Genomic DNA, 19,373 nt, shown 5'->3' with positions numbered 1-19,373 from the left:
ATTTTATTGACAGCGGAACAGATTCAAGAAGCTGAATGGCCTACTGCTCCTGTTTCTTATATTCCCATGACTGTAGAAAGATTAGGAGAAAGTGGGGACTGCAGATGCTGGGGATCAGAGCTTAAAAATGTGTTGCTGGAAAAGCGCAGCAGGTCAGGCAGCATCAAAGGAGAAGGAGAAGGAGAATCGACGTTTCGGGCATAAGCCCTTCTTCAGGATTGAGGAGGGTGTGCCAAGCAGGCTAAGATAAAAGGTAGGGAGGAGGGACTTGGGGGAGGGGCGTTGGGAATACGATAGGTGGAAGGAGGTTAAGGTGAGGGTGATAGGCTGGAGTGTGGGTGGGGGCGGAGAGATCGGGAAGAAGATTGCAGGTCAAGAGGATGGTGCTGAGTCCGAGGGTTGGGACTGAGAAAAGGTGGGGGGAGGGGAAATGAGGAAGCTAGAGAAATCTGTATTCATCCCTTGTGGTGGGAGGGTTCCTAGGCGGAAGATGAGTCACTCTTCCTCCAGGTGTTGTGTTGCCATGGTCTGGTGATGAAGGAGGCCAAGGACCTGCATGTCCTTGGCGGAGTGGGAGGGGGAGTTAAAGTGTTCAGCCATGGGGTGGTTGAGTTGGTTGGTCCCGGTGTCCCAGAGGTGTTCTCTGAAACGTTCCGCAAGTAGCCGGCCTGTCTCCCCAATGTAGAAAGATTAGGCAAAGCGGCACTGAGCTGAATTTTGAATTGAAAAGTAGGCTCACGGGGCGAATGTCCTCCTTCCATCCTGTATTATTCTGGGGTGTGAACTATCCTCAGTCCCAGGCATCTCCAAGAGAGGAATGTGCTCATTTTCAGGCATGGAGTTAAAGAGGCAACCCTGCCCTTTCCTGGGAATGTTCCTAACAAGGTGCATGGGTCTCGACCCTGGGCAGACCATAAAATAAACAGCAACACACAAAAGCAAAGCCTGAAAGTGGACGGGGTAATGCTCAATGTGTCAAACGTGAGAGCAAGAACCGAAAGGCGTGTCTGGCGTGGTGTAAATGGCAGGGTTCCAAATGGGCACCATCTTTCTTTTTCTTTTAACTTTATTTCTTCATTTCATCCCATTGAATCCACATTGACCCTCTGAAGAGCATCTGGCGAAGACCCACTCCCCTGTCCTATCCTGTAACCCTACATTTTCCATGGCTAATTCAGCTAACCTACGTATCCACGGACACTATAGGGCAATTTAGCATGGCCATTCCACCTTAACCTCCCACTTGCACAGTGGGAGTCTGAACTCAAGCCTGCCAGTATTTAATGACCCAACATCCTGTGTTCACCAGGTGAAAGAACTGTAATGCAGAACTTTCAGAATTTTCCTTTATTTCAATACTTTTGCAACTAATCTATTTTAGTAACTAAGATTTGTAAGTAGGTACTTTCTACATAAGATAGTGCCATGTGTTGTGGCATTGTACACATTTCACTGCACTCCTGCACTTGAGTACGCATGACAATGAAACCTAATTCTAAATTCTGAAGCAGAGGAAATGAGAGAGACAGAAAAATGAGAGACAAATAGGACAGCAACAAAGAGAAAAAAGATGAAATAAAATGGGGGGGCGGGGTTAGGATCTAAAATTGTTGAATACAGTGTTGAGTCTAAGAGGCTATAGTGAAAGGTGAGTTTTTAGCATCAGCGATATCTTAATGTAGACCTCTGTGACATCCTCTTGACTCTCACCTCTGTGGCTTCAGAGCGATCTAATTGGTGACTATCCCTCAGTCTTTAGTGAGCCTGCAGTAAAAGTCAGGCATGGGTGTCCATCTCTCCCAATTAATGCCAAGTCAGGGAAGAGACAAATCTATTCAAAGGAGCTTTGTCAATCAGAATCATCTCTTGAATCAGTCCGCTGCTGACACCAAGTTTCTTTAAATCCTGGTCATAGATTCAGAGAGTCATAGCGATGTACAGCACAGAAACAGACCCTTCGGTCCAACCCGTCCATGCTGACCAGATATCCCAACCCAATCTAGTCCCACCTGCCAGCACCTGGACCATATCCCTCCAAACCCTTCCTATTCATATACCCATCCAAATGCCTCTTAAATGTTGCAACTGTACCAGCCTCCACCACTTCTTCTAGCAGCTCATTCCATACACGTACCACCCTCTGTGTGAAAAAGTTGCCCCTTAGGTCACTTTTGTATTTTTCCCCTCTCACCCTAAACCTATGCCCTCTAGTTCCAGACTCCCCCATCCCAGGGAAAAGACTTTGCCTATTTACCCTGGCTATGCCCCTCATAATTTTGCAAACCTCTATAAGGTCACCCCTCAGCCTCCGACGCTCCAGGGAAAACAACCCCTCCCTATAGCTCAGATCCTCCAACCCTGTAAATTTACATCCTTGTCAACCTTTTCTGAACCCTTTTAAGTTTCACCACATCTTTCCAATAGGAAAGAGACCAGAATTGCATGCAATATTCCAGCAGTGGCCTAACCAATGTCCTATACAACCGCAACATGACTTCCCAACTCTGGTTGTTGTATGAGATAATAGTTTTGGTAGAATTCATGTTGAAACTCCATTCACTTCACCCAACCTGAGAAGACCATAATCCAATCATCAGATATAGGAGCAGTATTAGGCCATTCAGCCCATTGAGTCTGTTCCACCATTTGATCATGCTTTCTCAAAACCCATTCTCCTGCCTTCTCCCCATAACATTGATCCCCTTATTAATCAAGAATCTTTCTTTGTCTTAAATACACTCAATGCCTTGGCCACCACAGCCTTTTGTGGCAATGCTTTCCACAGATTCACCACCCTCTGGTTGAAGAAATTCCTCCTCACCTCATTCTAAAGGGTCATTCCCTTCACTCTGAGACTGTGCCCTTGGGTCCTCGTCTCTCCCACGAGTGGAAACATCTTCTCCACGTTCTCTCTGTCCAGGCCTCTCAGTATTCTGTAAGTTCCAATCAAATGCCACCCACCACCTCCACCCTTCTAAACTCCATCGAGTACAGACCCCTAGTCTTCACTTGCTCTTGCCCCTTGAAGGTGTTGCACAGGCTTTGCTGAAGAAAGTCTTCCACTTGCGTCTTGAACCTGTCAAATGTAACATACCTTGCTCCTGATAGTTCAAGCTATGTCTAATTGTACCTATAGGAGAGCTTGCGTTACAGTGGTAGTGCCTCTACCTATAGATCAGGAGGAAGTGTGGACTGCAGATGCTGGAGACCAGAGTTGAAAAATGTGATGCATCTGAGGAGCAGGAGAATCGACGTTTCGGGCATAAGCCTGAAGAAGGGCTTATGCCTGAAACGTCGATTCTCCTGCTCCTCAGATGCTGCCTGGCCTGCTGTGTTTTTCCAGCATCTAGATCAGGAGACCTGGTTCAAGTCCCACTTGCTCCACAACTGTAATAACATCTCTGAACACCTTGGTTAGGAAAATATGTGAACTTTGCCTACTTATTTAATACTGGTGCCTCTTCTGGTCAGGACTATCTGATGGTCTATCCTCTGTCACTGATAATTAGACCCAATATACAATGGCCCAGTATACAAACCATCCCTACCACAAGCCACCAGTGGCTGGTAGCCAGAAGCTGAGCAATGGTGTGGATTCAAGTTCCATTCAACCCTGAAGAAAAGAGCTGAATGTGTTATCACTTTGAGAACATTGTTGCCTTAAGAAGACACAGATAGTCAGCTGGAGTTGTGGGAGCAATAGCAGAGCCAACACAGCACTCCAGTGCACCGGGAGCATTGTGCACAGTTTTGGTCTCCCATTGAGGAACAATGTAGTGGCATTGGAGATAGTTCAGGGATTGATCCCAGAGATGAGGGGTTTGTCGTATGAAGAGAGATTGAACAGTTTAGGCCCATACTCTCTGGAATTTGGAAGAATGAGGGGAGATCAAATTGAGGTTTTCAAGATGATGAAAGGTGTGGATAAAATAGACCTGGAATGGATGCTTCCCCTTATGGGGCATTCTAAGAGGAGAGGACATAGTCTTAGGATAAGGAGTAATGAATTTAAAACAGAGTTGAGGAGAAACTACTTCTCCCAAAGGGTTTTGTATCTATGGAAGTCACGACCCCAAAGTGTGGTGGATGCTGGAACAGTGAGTAAATTTTAAGGAGGAGTTAGACAGATTTTGAATTGGTAATAGGTTTGAAGGGTTATCAGGAGAAGGCAGGAAAATGGGGGTGAGGAGCAGATCAGCCATGATCGAATGGTCTCGATGGGCCGAATGGCCTAATTCTGCTCCTATAACGTATTAGAAGGAGAGTTCCACTTCAGGACACTGTGAGGAAGCAAATGCCTTTGAGATGCAGTCTGTGTAGAGAGTGACAGAAGGCTCTTGGTTTAAAGACAGAGGTCACTGAGAGAAGCAGGGAAGAAGTTTACAAAAATAATATGAAGACCACGCCGGAAGGAAAATGTAAGTTCTCAGAACAAACTGCCATTGCAAATAGACTCCACAAGGCAGAGCTGCAAGGGACAAAGTCAAACCCAGAGAAATAGCTTAGACAGGGGCTGCAGTATTGGAGAGGTCACTGACTTTATTTAAGGGCACCAAAAGGGAAACATTTGAAGAGTTGATGGAAGGGACTAACAGAAGAAGAAAGATCGAACATGCAGAGGATAGGGACACTCAGGATTTAAACAATTTTGGCAGGATGACTTATGAAGGATGCAGCCAAGTAATTTTATTTTACAAATTGTGCAGGAGAATGTGTTGCGTATGTTCAGTCTAAAAGGGAGAAGTGGGATAACTTCTAACTTGGCTGAAACGGTTGGGAAAAATCCTCCAAGGTAGAACTGACACTTTTTGCCTTTTAAAAAGTGCAGGAACACGTCTACACACACCCCTCCCCAACCACATTCTCCCCCATATGCCCCCCACAAACCCTCTCCCTCCACAGCCCCTGTCCTTATACCCCTCTCTGCCTATACACCCCCATCCCCCCCCCACTATCCCTCCATACTCCCTCCATACACCCCCTTTCCCCACACTCCCTCCCCTTACATCCCTTCTCCCTACATACCTCACTAACCCACACACCACCTCCCCCACCCAGACCACCTCCCTCACCCCTCCCCCACACACTAACCCTCCACCCACAGCCCCCTCCCCCACACACTCCCCTCCACTCACACCCCCCCACCCCCATATACCGTCCTCCCTCCACAAAATCTCTTACCCCACCCCTCCTCCCACACACCACCTCCCCCATATTCCCCTCTCCCCCCCACACCCTCTCCCCCACACACAGCTATCCCCCACTCTTCCCCTCGTCTCACACATCCCAATCCCCCACACTCCCCCCCCACCACAAATATCCCTCCCCCCATCCACACCCCCTGCCTCCCACACAGCCCTCCCCCACATTTCCCCTCCCCCAAACACGCCCCACCCACACCCTCCTCCCCCACACACACCCTCACCCCACATCCCACTCCCCTCACACACGCCCCTCCTCCCACACGCCTCCCTCCCCCCTACACCCACCTCACCCCCAGCCCATCCCAGCAATCAGTGCAGAGATACAGAATTGTTATTCAGTACAATATGAAACTTGAAAGAATTAACACAATACTATTTCACATTAACAGAATTAAAAGTTTTATTGGAAGAATACCGTACACTATTGCTCCAAACCAGAGTTTAAAAGTTTGAATTCATTTGAAATTAATGGAATTTCAAACAGTATTGACTCTAATACAAAGTTTAAAAAAAAGGAAGACATTCTGGATATTTGAAGGAATTAGAATAAGGGAATGTGTTAAGAGGAAATAGAAGAAGAAATAATATTTCCAAAAAGGTGTCGATGATAGTCATGATGACAAGCACCTGAGGAAGGAGCAGCACTCCGAAAGCTAGAGCTTCCAGTTAAACCTGTTGGACTATAACATGTTGTTGTGTGATTTTTAAATTTCCAAAAAGGTTTAATGGGCGAAACAGAACACGGGATTGGAGATCTTAGAGAATTTTTTTTTTTCATTCATTATATGGTTATCACTGGCAAGGTTGACATTTGTTACCCACCCATTTGTTTAGCCAAGCTAATGGTCAACTGCATGGCTATGGATCCGAAGGCACATGTAGGCTAGGCTGTGTAAGGATGGAAGATTTCCTTCCCTAAAGGACATCAATGATTCAAATAGGCTTTTATGAGGCATGCACTTTTTTCAAAATATTTTGGATTTTATAAGTTGAATTAGGGTGACACAGTGCCTCAGTGGTTAGCACTGCTGCCTCACAGCGCCAGGGACCCAGGTTTAATTCCACCCCCCGGGCGACTGTCTGCATGGAGTTTGCACATTGTCCCATGACTGCATCAGCATCCTCTGGGTGCTTTGGTTTCTTCCCACAGTCCAAAGATGTGCAGGTTAGCTGGATTGTCTACTGTGTCCAGGGATGTGTTGAGTTGGCCATGGGGAGTGGGGTTTACAGGGATACGGTGGGTCTGGGTTGGGATGCTTTTTGTAGTGTCCATGTGAACTTGGTGGGCCAAATGGCCTGCTTCCACACTGTAGAGATTCCATGCTTAAAATTACCGTAGTTCCAAACTCTCATTAAAGAGAGATGAGTGGCAGTATGTTTCAGATGCAGGGTTGGGGGGGTGGGGCGGGGTGTTAGTGTGGGAGGGAGAAGTTGAGAAAGAGAGTCCTTCAAGGTAACCATAGTCAGTGTGAAATTGAACCCATGCTGTTAGCATCAGTGCACATCACAAACCAGCCATCCAGTAAGTTTTACAGATGACACAACGATAGGTGGAGGGACAGGTAGTGTGAAGGGAGTGGGGAGGCTACAGAAGGACTTGGACAGGCTGGGAGAGTGTCAAAGAAGTGATAGTTAGAACTGAATGTGGGAAAGTGTGCATTTACGCACTTTGATAGGAAGAATAAAGGCATAGACTATTTTCAAAATAGGAAGAAGCTTCAGAAATCTGAAGCACTAAGAGATTTGAGTGTCCTAGTTCAGGATTCTCTTCAGGTTAACGTGCAGGTTCAGTTGGCAGTTAGGAAGGCAAATGCTTTCATTCCAAGAGGGTTAGAATACAAGAGAAGAGATGTACTGCTGAGGCTGTATATGGGTCTGGTCAGACCACATTTGGAATATTGTGAGCAGTTTTGAGCCCCATATCTAAGGAAGGATGCACTGACCTTGGAGGGGATCCAATGGAGGTTTACAAGAATGTCCCTGGGGATGAAGGGCTTTTCATGTGAGGACTCTGGGTCTGTACTCGATGGAGTTTAGAAGGATAAGGAGGGACCTCATTGAAACGTACAGAATACTGAGAGGCCTGGATAGAGTGGAGAAGATGTAGGAGAGGCTAAGACCTGAAGGCAAAGCCTTAAAGTGAAGGCATGACCTTTTAGAACTTCCTTAGAATTCCTTCAGCTAGAGGATGGTGAATCTGTGGAACTCATTGCTGCAGAGAGCTGTGGAGGCCAAGTCATTGAGTGCATTTGAGACAGAGATAGAAAGGTTCTTGATTATCAAGGGGATCAAGGGCTACAGGGAGAGGGCAGGAGAATGGGGTTGAGAAACATATCAGTCATGATCGAATGGTGCAACAGACCCGATGGACCGAATGGCCTAATTCTGCTTCTATATCTTATTATCTAATGACTTAACCAACTGAGATAACTGACCCCTGGCCCTGCCATGATACCAGCTGCATTAGTGAAATTTGGACCCATGCCCAGCAAGGCTGGGATTCTGCATTACAAATCTAGTAACATCACCATGTCCCCTTCACAAAACCTGAATTACTTTAAAATTAAACACTAAGTCTGAGCTGAGTGGATTATTACATTATTGTATTCACTGAGTCCTATACTGGACGATGTTATGAATCATCAGATTAAGAAAGAACATACAAAATACTTCGGATGGTTGATTCAAACCGAGAGCAAATAAAATTCTTGTATGACCAAGACAAGACAGAAGAGTTCAGCTTCCAAGGATATCCATATATAATTTCATTTATGATCCCTACAGGTAAGTGGAAATGGAGCTTTGAAATTAGAATTCACGAGGGAAAGAATAGTGTTTGGAGTCATTGAAGGATCTGTGTTAGATTTCTTACAGAAAGAAGGAAGATTTCTGTTTGGAGGAAGCTGTTTAAATTGTGCTGTTCAAATTGCAGAAACTAGGAAAATTCATCGACAGATCTTCAGAGAGAAGAATGACTACCTCAGAAGAGGAATAGAATCTACTTACTGCATAAGGTACTCAAAAGGGGCACATAACAGGGCAACACAGAGTACTTCAAACAGAGGCAGTGTCTGTGAAACAATAAAATTTCAGCAAAGCTAATGGCATGCTGGTCTCCATAGTGAGGGGATTTGAGTATCCGAGTAGGGCAGTTATACAGGGCCTTGGTGAGGCCGCACCTTGAGTACAGTGTGCAGTCTTGGTCTCCTAGTCTGAGGAAGGAGGTGGGGGAGCCCAGGACTAGAGGGCATAGGTTCAAGGTGAGAGGGGAAAGATTTAAAAGGGACCTAAGGGGCAACGTTTTCACGCAAAGGTTGTTGTGTGCATGGAAAGAGCTGCCAGACGAAGTGGTGGAGGCTGGTACAATTACAGCATTTAAAAGGCAGCTGGATGGGTATATGAATAGGAAGGGTTTGGAGGGATATGGGCCGGGTGCTGGCAGGTGGGACTAGATTGGGTTGGGATATCTGGTCGGCGTGGACAAGTTGGACTGAAGCGTTTGTTTCCGTACTGTACATCTCTATGATTCTATGATTCTATAAATACAATTTGACTAGATCAGGAAAAGTGATAAAAATTAACACACTACATAAAAATCCCCTAAGTTTTTCATCGCCAGGTTTACAGTTCCTTTTTTATTTTGTTATGAATCAATAGAATGTTAGAAAGATGAACAATAAAGTGAGAAAAATCTGCAGGATATAGACTTTCCGCTGAGTCTCAACCTGTTTGAAATCCTGATTTATCACTGAGCTTTACTCCTACACATGTCATTGTATTACCAAGAAACCCATGGGGAAAACCCAACATATCTACTAATTAAATAGACCAGCCTTATGACATTATCAACCTGATGTGTTTGCATTTCTAATAATGGTGGCTACAAAATGATCTAATAGGTATGTGAGTGATGTGACACAAATGTAAAGACTTTCTTTCTTCTGAAACCCCATTTGAATTAAATGTAAAAGTCTCATTCAGCCATGACTCAGTCTCAGATCAGCGCATCACCTCTCCATTGAAAGGGTGCAGGTTCAGACCTCATCCCAGAGACTGGAACGCTGCTGTTCAGTGCTGAGGGATTGCTACACTGAGGGGAGATACCTGCTTTCAGAATCAGAACAGACTGAAACTGAGGTCTCATTTGCCCTCTCGGTTGGGGGGAAATCTCCTTTAATCAACACCTAAAGTATAATGCCTGAAGAGATGGTTGCTTAGTTCAGTGAGGTTTGTGGGAACTTGCTGTGTACGTATTGGCTGTGGTGTTTCCTACATTACAGCAGTGCCTACTCTTTGAAAACTGTTTCTTTGGCTCGAAAGAGCTTTGGAACATCCTGAGGTTGTGCAACGTGCTATATAAATGTAATGTTCCTTCCATCCTCTCACAACTAGGGTATAGCATTATCTAATGTGTGTGCTGTGAATGGGACACATTGCTGCCTTTCTCTACAAATAGACAGACTTTCCCATCACCCAGAGCACCATGTCTTAAAATAGACCTCTGATATCCAAATCTTAATACATTCCAGACCCTCAAAGTCGCAGCTCAAACAAGGCTGATGCAGCCATTGATGGCTTAGAATCATAAAATTCCTACAGTGCTGAAAGAGGGCGTTCAGCCCATCAAGAAAATAGATGGGGTAGCAGACGGTGAAGAAAGTTATCTCAGGGTTCAATGTGACCTTGATCACTTGGGTTAATGGGCCGAGATGTGGCAGATGGCGTTTAATTTAGATAAACGTGAGGTGCTACACTTTGGTAAGACAAATCAGGCAGGACTTGTACAGTTAATGGTTGGGCCCTAGGAAGTGTTGCTAAATAAAGAGACCGAGGAGTGCAGGTTCATAGTTGCTTGAAAGTGGAGTTGCGGGTAGATAGAGTGGTGAAGAAGGCATTGGCCATGCTTGCCTTTTTTGGTCAGTGCATTGAGTATAGGAGTTGGATGTCATGTTACAGGGCATTGGTGAGTCCACTTTTTGAATGCTGCATACAATTCTGGTCTCCCTGTTATACGAAGGATGTTGTGAAACTTGAAAGAGTTCAGAAAGGATGTTGCCAGAATTGGAGGGCTTGAGCTATAGGGAAAGGCCAAGTAGGCTGGGGCTGTTTTCCCTGGAGCATCGGAGGCTGAGGGGTGACCTTATAGAGGTTTATAAAATCATGAGGGGCATGGATAGGGTAAATAGACAAGGTATTTTCTCTGGGGTGGGGGAGTCCAAAACTAGAGGGCATAGGCTTAGGGTGAGAGGGGAAAAATTTAAAAGAGACGTGAGGGGCAACATTTTCACGCAGAGGGTGGTGCGTGTATGGAATGAGCTGCCAGAGGAAGTGGTGGAGGCTGATACATTTACAGCATTTAAAAGGCATCTGGATGGATACATGAATAAGAAGAGGTTGAAGGCCAAATGGGATTAGATTAACTTCAAATATCTGGTCAGCATGGACAAGTTGGACCAAAAGGTCTGGTTCTGTGCAGTTTCTTTCTCTCTCTCTCTCTCTGTTTGGGCGACACTGGTGTCTCACAGCGCCAGGGACCTGTGTTCGATTCCCACCTTGGGTGACTGTGTGGAGTTTGCACATTCTCCCTGTGTCTGTGTGGGTTTGCTCCGGTTTCCTCTCACATTCCAAAGGATGTGCAGGTCAGGTGAATTGGCCATGCTAAATTGCCCATTGTGTTAGGTGCATTAGTCAGGGGTAAATGAGTCTGGGTGGGTCACTCTTCGGAGGGTTGGTGTGGACTTGTTGGGCCAAAAGGTATGTTTCTACACTGCAGGGAGTCTAATCTCTGTCTCTCTTTGTCTTGCTGATACAGCTCAAAGCTGGGGTTCTCTCTCTCTCTGCTGCCAGAATCGCATGTGAGATAATCTGTTTTTACTGACTTTGTCTTTGCCAAAGGTGTGTTCAAGGGATGTTACTGGATTAGAACAGTTACGTTTGGTAGTTAAAATAATTCAAGTTTTCCAATAGAATTAAAGACCAATTCTTCTTTCTTTTGTTTGTATTTTAACTGTAGGGAAAGAATAAAGCATGCTTTGCTTAAAGCCGAGTATTAAAATCGAATTATATCTTACACTTGCCTTTAAAAGTGAGGGTCTAGGCTATCTCCTGGATATATTTGAAGGGGGTGTGATCTGGTCCATAACACATCCATCACTGGGCTCCAGGACTTCTTTTCAGTAGATCTTGTGGCACAATGGGGAGCATTCCTACTTCAGAGTCAGAAACTGTGGATTCAAGACCCACTGTAGACCTTCATGGACATGGAAGGCTTGTCATACGTCACCTCAATGGTTTGTTTGTCAATGGAAGCCCTTCCAACCCACCAATAGTCAGCAGGAAGAGCAGTGGGGTTTACTGGTCAACCAGAATCAAGTGATAACGCCAGTGCACTTACAGCTTCTCCATGTAAAAGGATATCAAATGGATCTTCTTTTCCCATACCGTGCTCTGTCTTTCTCATTTGGAGACAATGCAAAAGAGAGACAGCCTTCCCCCGGCCTCACCATCCTCATCAGTTACAGAAACCTAAGATATAATCTCAGTAAAGGAATCGGGCATCTGTGGTACCCCCCCTATCAGATCAGGATCAAATCTGGTAGAACAATTCGGAGAGAGAGAGAGACATGAGTGCTCAGATTACATTTGGCACATTTATTAAAAGAATTACGGTATCTAAGACAACTGGAGTTTCAAGGAAAGAGGAAACTGAAGAGATTTCAGGAACTGCGTTTCAGAAAAAAAATCCAAATGGCTTCCTCTGTTTCTGACATATTTCGGTCACAAATGATCTGAAATTTTTGCAGACTCTCTTCCCCCACAAGGGAGATGGCATGGAGATTGTCCAAAATTTTGCCCGTCCAACATCTTCGAAGTGAGGGTCACAAGAAAATGCCTGCACATGAGGCTGGAGTTAGACCACACTGAAGTCCATACCTCCAGCACTCTGTTAACTATTGCAAATATTAGTTACAGAGCTCTTCCCTCAGGCTTTCACATATCCAGTTAATCCTGGGAAACCATAAAGCTGAGATGTTCTTCCATCTCACTGAGATAGCTTTTGGCCAAGCAACATCCAACATCCTGCACTGAAACCTCTGCTCACATTTTGACAGCCATGACAAATATCAGCACAGCAGATGAGGAATTGGATCACATCGGCATAGCATTCCAACAGAAAACCTAACCTGCCCCATCCCCGATTAGATTCCCTACAGTATGAAAACAGGCCCATTAACCCAACAGTCCACACTGACCCTCCAAAGAGTCACCCACCCAGACCTATTCCCCTACCCTATATTTACCCTGACTAATGCACCTAACACTATGGGCAATTTCGCATGTCCAATTCACCTAACCTGCACATCTTTGGATTGTGGGAGGAAACCCATGCAGACACAGGGAGAACGTGCAAACTCCACACAGGCAGTTGCCCGAGGCAGGAATCAAACCCAGGTCCTGGGTGCTGTGAGGCTGCAGTGCTAACCACTGAGCCACCATGCCACCAATAATGTTTACAATTGAAAACAATTCCACGATCTTGATCCACCTCTGCAACTTGCTGAAAAATTAATTACTTCTTCCTTGGGCTACATATTAATCTGTGCACCAAGTCCAATGGAAATCAGTTCTAAACGGATTTGAAATGTATTGCTTGTAGACAGTCTAATAAACAAAAGGGAAATCCATGGAAAATCAATTCATATGGAGATAGGGAATTATAAAGTAAGAGTTGACGCAAAATGTAACAGAAACCCTGACAACTTAAAGAAAGGTTCTGTGGACAGGAAACACATGGAGTACAAGATATAGGAGGTTATAGTTGCATCAATTGAAGGACAGACATACCAAGTCTTCCTTGAAAAAATGCATGTTCTTTCTACAGTTCCATCCTCCAGGTTAATGTTAATCTGGAAGGTAATCAATTTACAATTTGCTAAGGAAATTCAGGATGCCCATGAGGACCCTCACCAAATTTTATAGATGCACCATTGGAAGCATTCTATCTGGATGCATCACGGCCTGGTACAGCAACTACCCTGCCCAGGATGGTAAGAAACTTCAGAGAGTTGTGAATGCAGCCCAGACCATCACACAAACCAATCTTCCATCCATTGGCTCCATCTACAACTTCTCGCTGCCATGGAAAGACAGTTAACATCATCAAAAACCCCTCCCACCTCTTCTGTTAGGCAGAAGATACAAGTTTAAACACAAATACCAACAGATTGAAGAACAGCTTCTTCCCCTCTGTTATTCAATTCTGAATGGCCCTCTCAAATTTCAAATCTAATGTGGATCTTGCTTTTTATACACCTTCTTTGCAGCAGTAACTTTATAGCTCTTGCTCTGTTCCATCATCCTATCGCCTTTGTATGATATGATCTGCCTATGAACACCCAAAGCAAAACCTTTCACTGGACCTAGGTATATGTGATGATAATAAATTCAATCAAAAAAATTAAAATCAAATCATGGACCCCTGAGCTCATCCCACACTGCCCTCAAATTATTGCCTCTCTCTATTCCTATGCCCCTTTTGTAGAACGTAGCTCCAAAATGCATTGATGGAATTGGGAATTATAATTGATATCCGTTGTTGAGAGTGAGTACAAATGTGAAGGTTATGAAGGTGAGTTATACCAGTATGCTTTCTCTCCAAAGAAGCTGCCTGTTTTACGAATAACAACAATATATAACAACAACCAGTAATAACACATTCCTGATGAAGAGCTTATGCTCATAATGTCGATTGTCCTGCTCTTCGGATGCTGCCTGACCGGCTGTGCTCTTCCAGCACCACACATTTTGACTCTAATAACAGCAGTAGCCAGCTTCTCCTGAACCTGTCTGTGGGTACCCTTTACACTGGAGCGTGGGAAAACACTCAGCAGAGGCAGGCCATTCGGCTCCTCGAGTCAGTTCTAACTTTTAACTAGATCGTGGCTGATCTTCCATATCCGTAGCACATTCTCCTGGCCTATCGGCCTCTCTTTCAATATCTTTAATATCCATAAATCTACCAATCCTTGTCTTGAACATGCTCTGTAACTAAGTATGTCTTCATTTCCCCTCAGAAAAATAATAACGTGGGCGGCACATTGACTCGTTGGTTAGCACTGCTGCCTCACAGCGACCCTGGTTCAATTCCATCCTCGGGCGACTGTCTTTGTACATTCCTCCCGTCTCTCTGGTTTCTTCCCACAGTCCAAAGATGTGCAAATTAGGTGGATTGGCCGTGGGAAATGCAGGGTTACATGATTAGGATAGGGTAGGAGGTGGGTCTGGGTGGGATGCTCTTCAGAGGGTCAGTGCAGACTTGACGGGTTGAATGACCTGCTTCAACACTGTGGGGAGTCTATGATTCTATGAAAGCAGCTCACCGGCACTTTCTCGATGGACGGGTAGCCCACTTTTATGGATGCACCATTGGAAGTATTCTATCCAGATGCTTCCTGACAGCCACATCCTATGAATGAATAAGTTAGATGATATGACATGATTGATCAATGCACTTTCCTTTCCTCCAGTTCTGGCCTCTTGCACACACCCACATCTTGGCCCTGACCTTCAAAACTCTCATCTTAAGCTCCTCCACCTCACTCTCTCCTCTATCTCTTCGACCCAAATTTCCATAATATGTCATTACTGACTGCAATGTGTCCCCCTGAAGGGCCGGTTTGTCACATTCAAGGTGCTACGTAAACTCAAGCAGTAATTGTTGCAGCAGCCCCCAAGTAAAACCGGGATGATACAACCATAGAGTATTCTACCCCCAGGGTCTCGGCGTGAGATGTGAGTGTGTCATTGGGCCAAAAGTCATGCACAGCCCTGAGTTGGGACGTTTACTGTCAGAAACTGAACGGAAGATGCAGCACTTCCCCTGAGCTGTGCGCTGAGAAAGAGCAGCTCACCCCCATCAACCACATTAACCACACATCTGACAGCTCTGCTCATTATTGGACACAGCTGCACAGACCTTGAGGTCATATTCTATTTGCAAACACCGCCAGCCCTTTTGGACAGGAAGCAGCTCCTCGTTGTTCATTTTCCTTTTCTGTGAGGCAGCTCATTTGACAAACTCAACCTCAGAGGCCCCTTAAGTAGGGAATTCAGTCACTTTGGCCTTAACTTCTTACTTTTGGACTCACTTTCTGTATAACTTTGGAAGTGCGTCAGAGACTCATGAGAATATAGGACACAACGGATTGATGAGGAAGCATATCTTCAACATGAGACCCCGGATCGTAAGGGGGCAAATTTAATTGATGTCACTAATTTCTTTTCCAGTTTGGGGCTGACATTTGTTGCACTGAACTGAATTCACAGTATTCCTCTTTGTTGTCTTTTTCCCACGTATTTTTAATCTCTCAATTCTTTGCCTGAATCACCTCTGTTTCGTTTTATTGCAAGAATATGCTTTTTATTCATAAAACAACATCTTTAGTGACAATCACAGGAACTAAAGCAGTTCTGTACAATCTTGGTGTATTAAGGAAAACCAATATTGGAATCTGACATTCCCTGCAGTTGCAAAAAACCAAAGGCATTCTTACTCATGCAGGGCACTATCCACCCACATTCTCAGGCATACATAGTCTCTGAAGCAATTTGATTCTGTACTGTAGCATATGAAGAAACAAACATACCTTGGAGTTTGATTCTGTCCAACAAACAAACCAAAGACATTTCGTACTTGTACAAGACTGTATTTACATACAGGATTCGCGGCACATTGGGTGCAGCAGATGCAGTAAATGATGTGTGTGGAGGTGCAGGTGAATTTGTGGCGGATATGGAAGGATCCCTTGGGGCCTTGGAGGCCGCCTACTTGCGGAACATTTCAGAGAACACCTCTGGGACACCCGGACCAAGCAACCCAACCACCCCCGTGGCTCAACACTTCAACTCCCCCTCCCACTCCACCAAGGACATGCAGGTCCTTAGACTCCTCCATCGCCAGACCATAGCAACACGACGGCTGGAGGAAGAGCGCCTCATCTTCCGCCTAGGAACCCTCCAACCACAAGGGATGAACTCGGATTTCACCAGTTTCCTCATTTCCCCTCCCCCCACCTTGTCTCAGTCAAATCCCTCGAACTCAGCACCGCCTTCCTAACCTGCAATCTTCTTCCTGACCTCTCTGCCCCCACCCCCACTCCGGCCTATCACCCTCACCTTGGCCTCCTTCCACCTATCACATTTCCAACGCCCCTCCCCCAAGTCCCTCCTCCCTACCTTTTATCTTAGCCTGCTGGATACACTTTCCTCATTCCTGAAGAAGGGCTCATGCTCCTGGACCTTGGAATGTGCCAGTCTGTAAGACTCGGTCAGGTATTTACATATAATCAAGATTAGAGTAGTGCTGGAAAAGCACAGCAAATCAGGCAGCATCCGAGGAGCAGGAAAATTGACATTTCAGGAATGATGAAGGACTTTTGCCCGAAACGTTAATTTTCCTGTTCCTCGGATGCTGCATGACCTGCTGTGCTTTTCCAGCATTACTGTAATCTTGACTCAAACCTCTAGCATCTGCGGTACCCACTTTCGCCTATAGTTACGTACATTTGAGCCTTCAGGAGGTCTGATAATTGCATTTAATTTAATTTAATCAGAAAGGTCTCAGACAGTGGTCTTTCCCCACTGTGCCTTGGCGGCAGCTGCCCCAAGTTTTAGAGCGTCCCTCAGCACATAGTCCTAGACCTTGGAATGTGCCAGTCTGTAAGACTCGGTCATGGTCAACCCCTTGCTCTGGAAGACCAATAAGTCTTGGACAGACCAAAGAGCGTCTTTCCCTGAGTTGATGATCCTCCAGGCACAGTTGATGTTTGTCTCGGCGTGTGTCCCGGGGAACAGAGCAAAGAGCACAGAGTCCCACATCATGGAGCTGCACAGAACAAACTTCAACACTGCATCACCTACTAGAATATTGCGTACAGTTCTGGTTGCCACATTACCAAAAGGAGAGGGTGCTTTGGAGACGGTGCACAGGAGATTCACCAGGATGTTGCCTGGTATGGAGGGTGCTAGCTATGAGGAGAGGTTGAGTAGATTAGGATTATTTTCATTAGAAAGACAGAGATTAAGGGGAGACCTGATTGAGGTCTACAAAATCATGACAGGTAATGACAGGGTGGATAGCAAGAAGCTTTTTCCCAGAGTGGGGCAATCAATTACTAGGGGTCATGAGTTCAAGGTGAGGTTAGGGAGATATGTGTGCAAAGTTCTTCACGCAGAGGGTGGTGGGTGCCTGGAACGTGTTGCCAGCAGAGGTGGTAGGGTTGGGTACCATAGCGTCATTTAAGATGTATCTAGACAGATACATGAACGGGCAAGGAGCAAAGGGATACAGGCCCTTAGAAAATAAGCAACAGATTTAGGTAGAGGATCTGGATTGGCGCAATCTTGAATGGCCAAACGGCCTGTTCCTGTGCTGTAATTTTCTTTGATTTTTGTTCTTTGTTCTGTCACCCAAATCATCTCCCACATCACCTGGATGTCAAAGATGGATTGTGTCCTGACGGCCATCTTTGTGTGTGGGTGCATCAAGCTGTGCAGAGACGCAAACACCAAGTGTCACTATGTACTGATATTCTACCTGTCCCTGGTGTTACGAAAGATGGGCTGGCCTCATTGCTGTCGAACGCTCTGAGTAGTTGGACCATTCCATATTACCCGTCCTTCGTGGAGAAATTGGTAAAGAAAAGCACCTTTGACTACAAGTCCATCAGGAAGTGGTCAGCACGTAGTGTCCTCGAGATCCTGTGGGAAAGGGAGAGGGTGGATCCTGACGGGTTGTTCCCTGAGCAGACTGTCAAAGCCATTTGGCAGAATGATTCATCACCAGAACTTTCCAACAAGCACCAAGACATCGCTTGGTTGGTGGTGAGAAGGGCATTACCTGTGACATCCTTCATGCACGCCCGGTCTATCTGTGCCACTGCACTGTACCCATCGAAGCAGTTGTGGGGGTGGGGTTGAGAGACTGTCACACACCTCTGGAGACCCTGTTGCTTGCGTAAGAGCAGACTAAACGTCGAGGAAAGCTGTGTCTGAACCCAGCCGAGAGCCGAGAGCCACTCACATAAACAAATGTGCTCCCCGATACATGCACTCACACTGCACACACAAACACATGCAATCGTGTTCAATGTTTTAGTAGAGAGTCAGGAGGCAATTGTATGTGTACCTGTTCCAGGGGACCATATCCATGGCAATACTGGAGAGACAACTGGCTTGTCTCAGGACACTAATCTTGAAAGGTGTGTGTACCAGGTTAGTATGGCATGCTGTATTTAAACACAAGGCAGTGTTTCCTGACACCAGCAACTGTGGGGCAGTGACACATACGCACTCCTTCGGAAATGCATGGTGAGGTCATCACATAGGCCTTACAGCACTGTAATAGTGCACGTGGGCAGGGGATCGTATGGTTTGGAACGATTTACAGGTTGATGCTCAACCTTTTTATATTTTTCTGGTACTAGGCTGTAAATTGCCATTTTTCATATTGATTTTGTTGATTATTTACTGCAGACAGAAAGCTTTAATGGCAGGAAAGAAATAACCAATAGAGAACAGTTATGGAGCCTGACAACATGAAATCAATTAGCTTTATAAATGCTTACAGCTGAGCTGACATGATCATTGAAATAAACCCGAGTTAATGACTGAATTTGTGCCTTTGTTAATCTAGTTCCATCATACTGTGACGCTAAGTAATAATATCAAACAATTCCTCCAATTAAGTCAACAAAAGAAATCTTAGAGGAGAAGAAAAATCAGTCACACAGTGTTCATATTCCTGATTGCTCTCCGGTGATCTGTAAGAAATGAGCTTCTGAATACTTCATGAGAACAGGTTTGGGCACAACATGTTTGACACTTCGTGGTCAAATATTCTACCAACATTCACTGCCTCGGCTTTATTTGGGTGAGGTTCCTGACATCTGCTAAGATTAAGGAACTACAATCCAGCACGCAAACCTTCAGGAGAATTGTGAGAAAAATACAAAGTTAAATTCACCTGGGATGGGGTTGCAATTCCAATGATCTGGCATCGATGACAGTTTTATACCCAATCCTATATTTAGTTCCATTGATGTTATTGGATCTGATTGTTGAGAGGCACGTACAAACGCCTCAGACGACTGACTGTGTGGAGTTTGCACA

The sequence above is a fragment of the Chiloscyllium plagiosum genome, unplaced genomic scaffold (genome assembly GCF_037043375.1).
Source record: "Chiloscyllium plagiosum isolate Xiang-an unplaced genomic scaffold, Cpla_swu_hap1 HiC_scaffold_33, whole genome shotgun sequence".
Lineage (NCBI taxonomy): Eukaryota > Metazoa > Chordata > Chondrichthyes > Orectolobiformes > Hemiscylliidae > Chiloscyllium > Chiloscyllium plagiosum.
Note: the sequence above shows the minus strand (reverse complement) of the source record.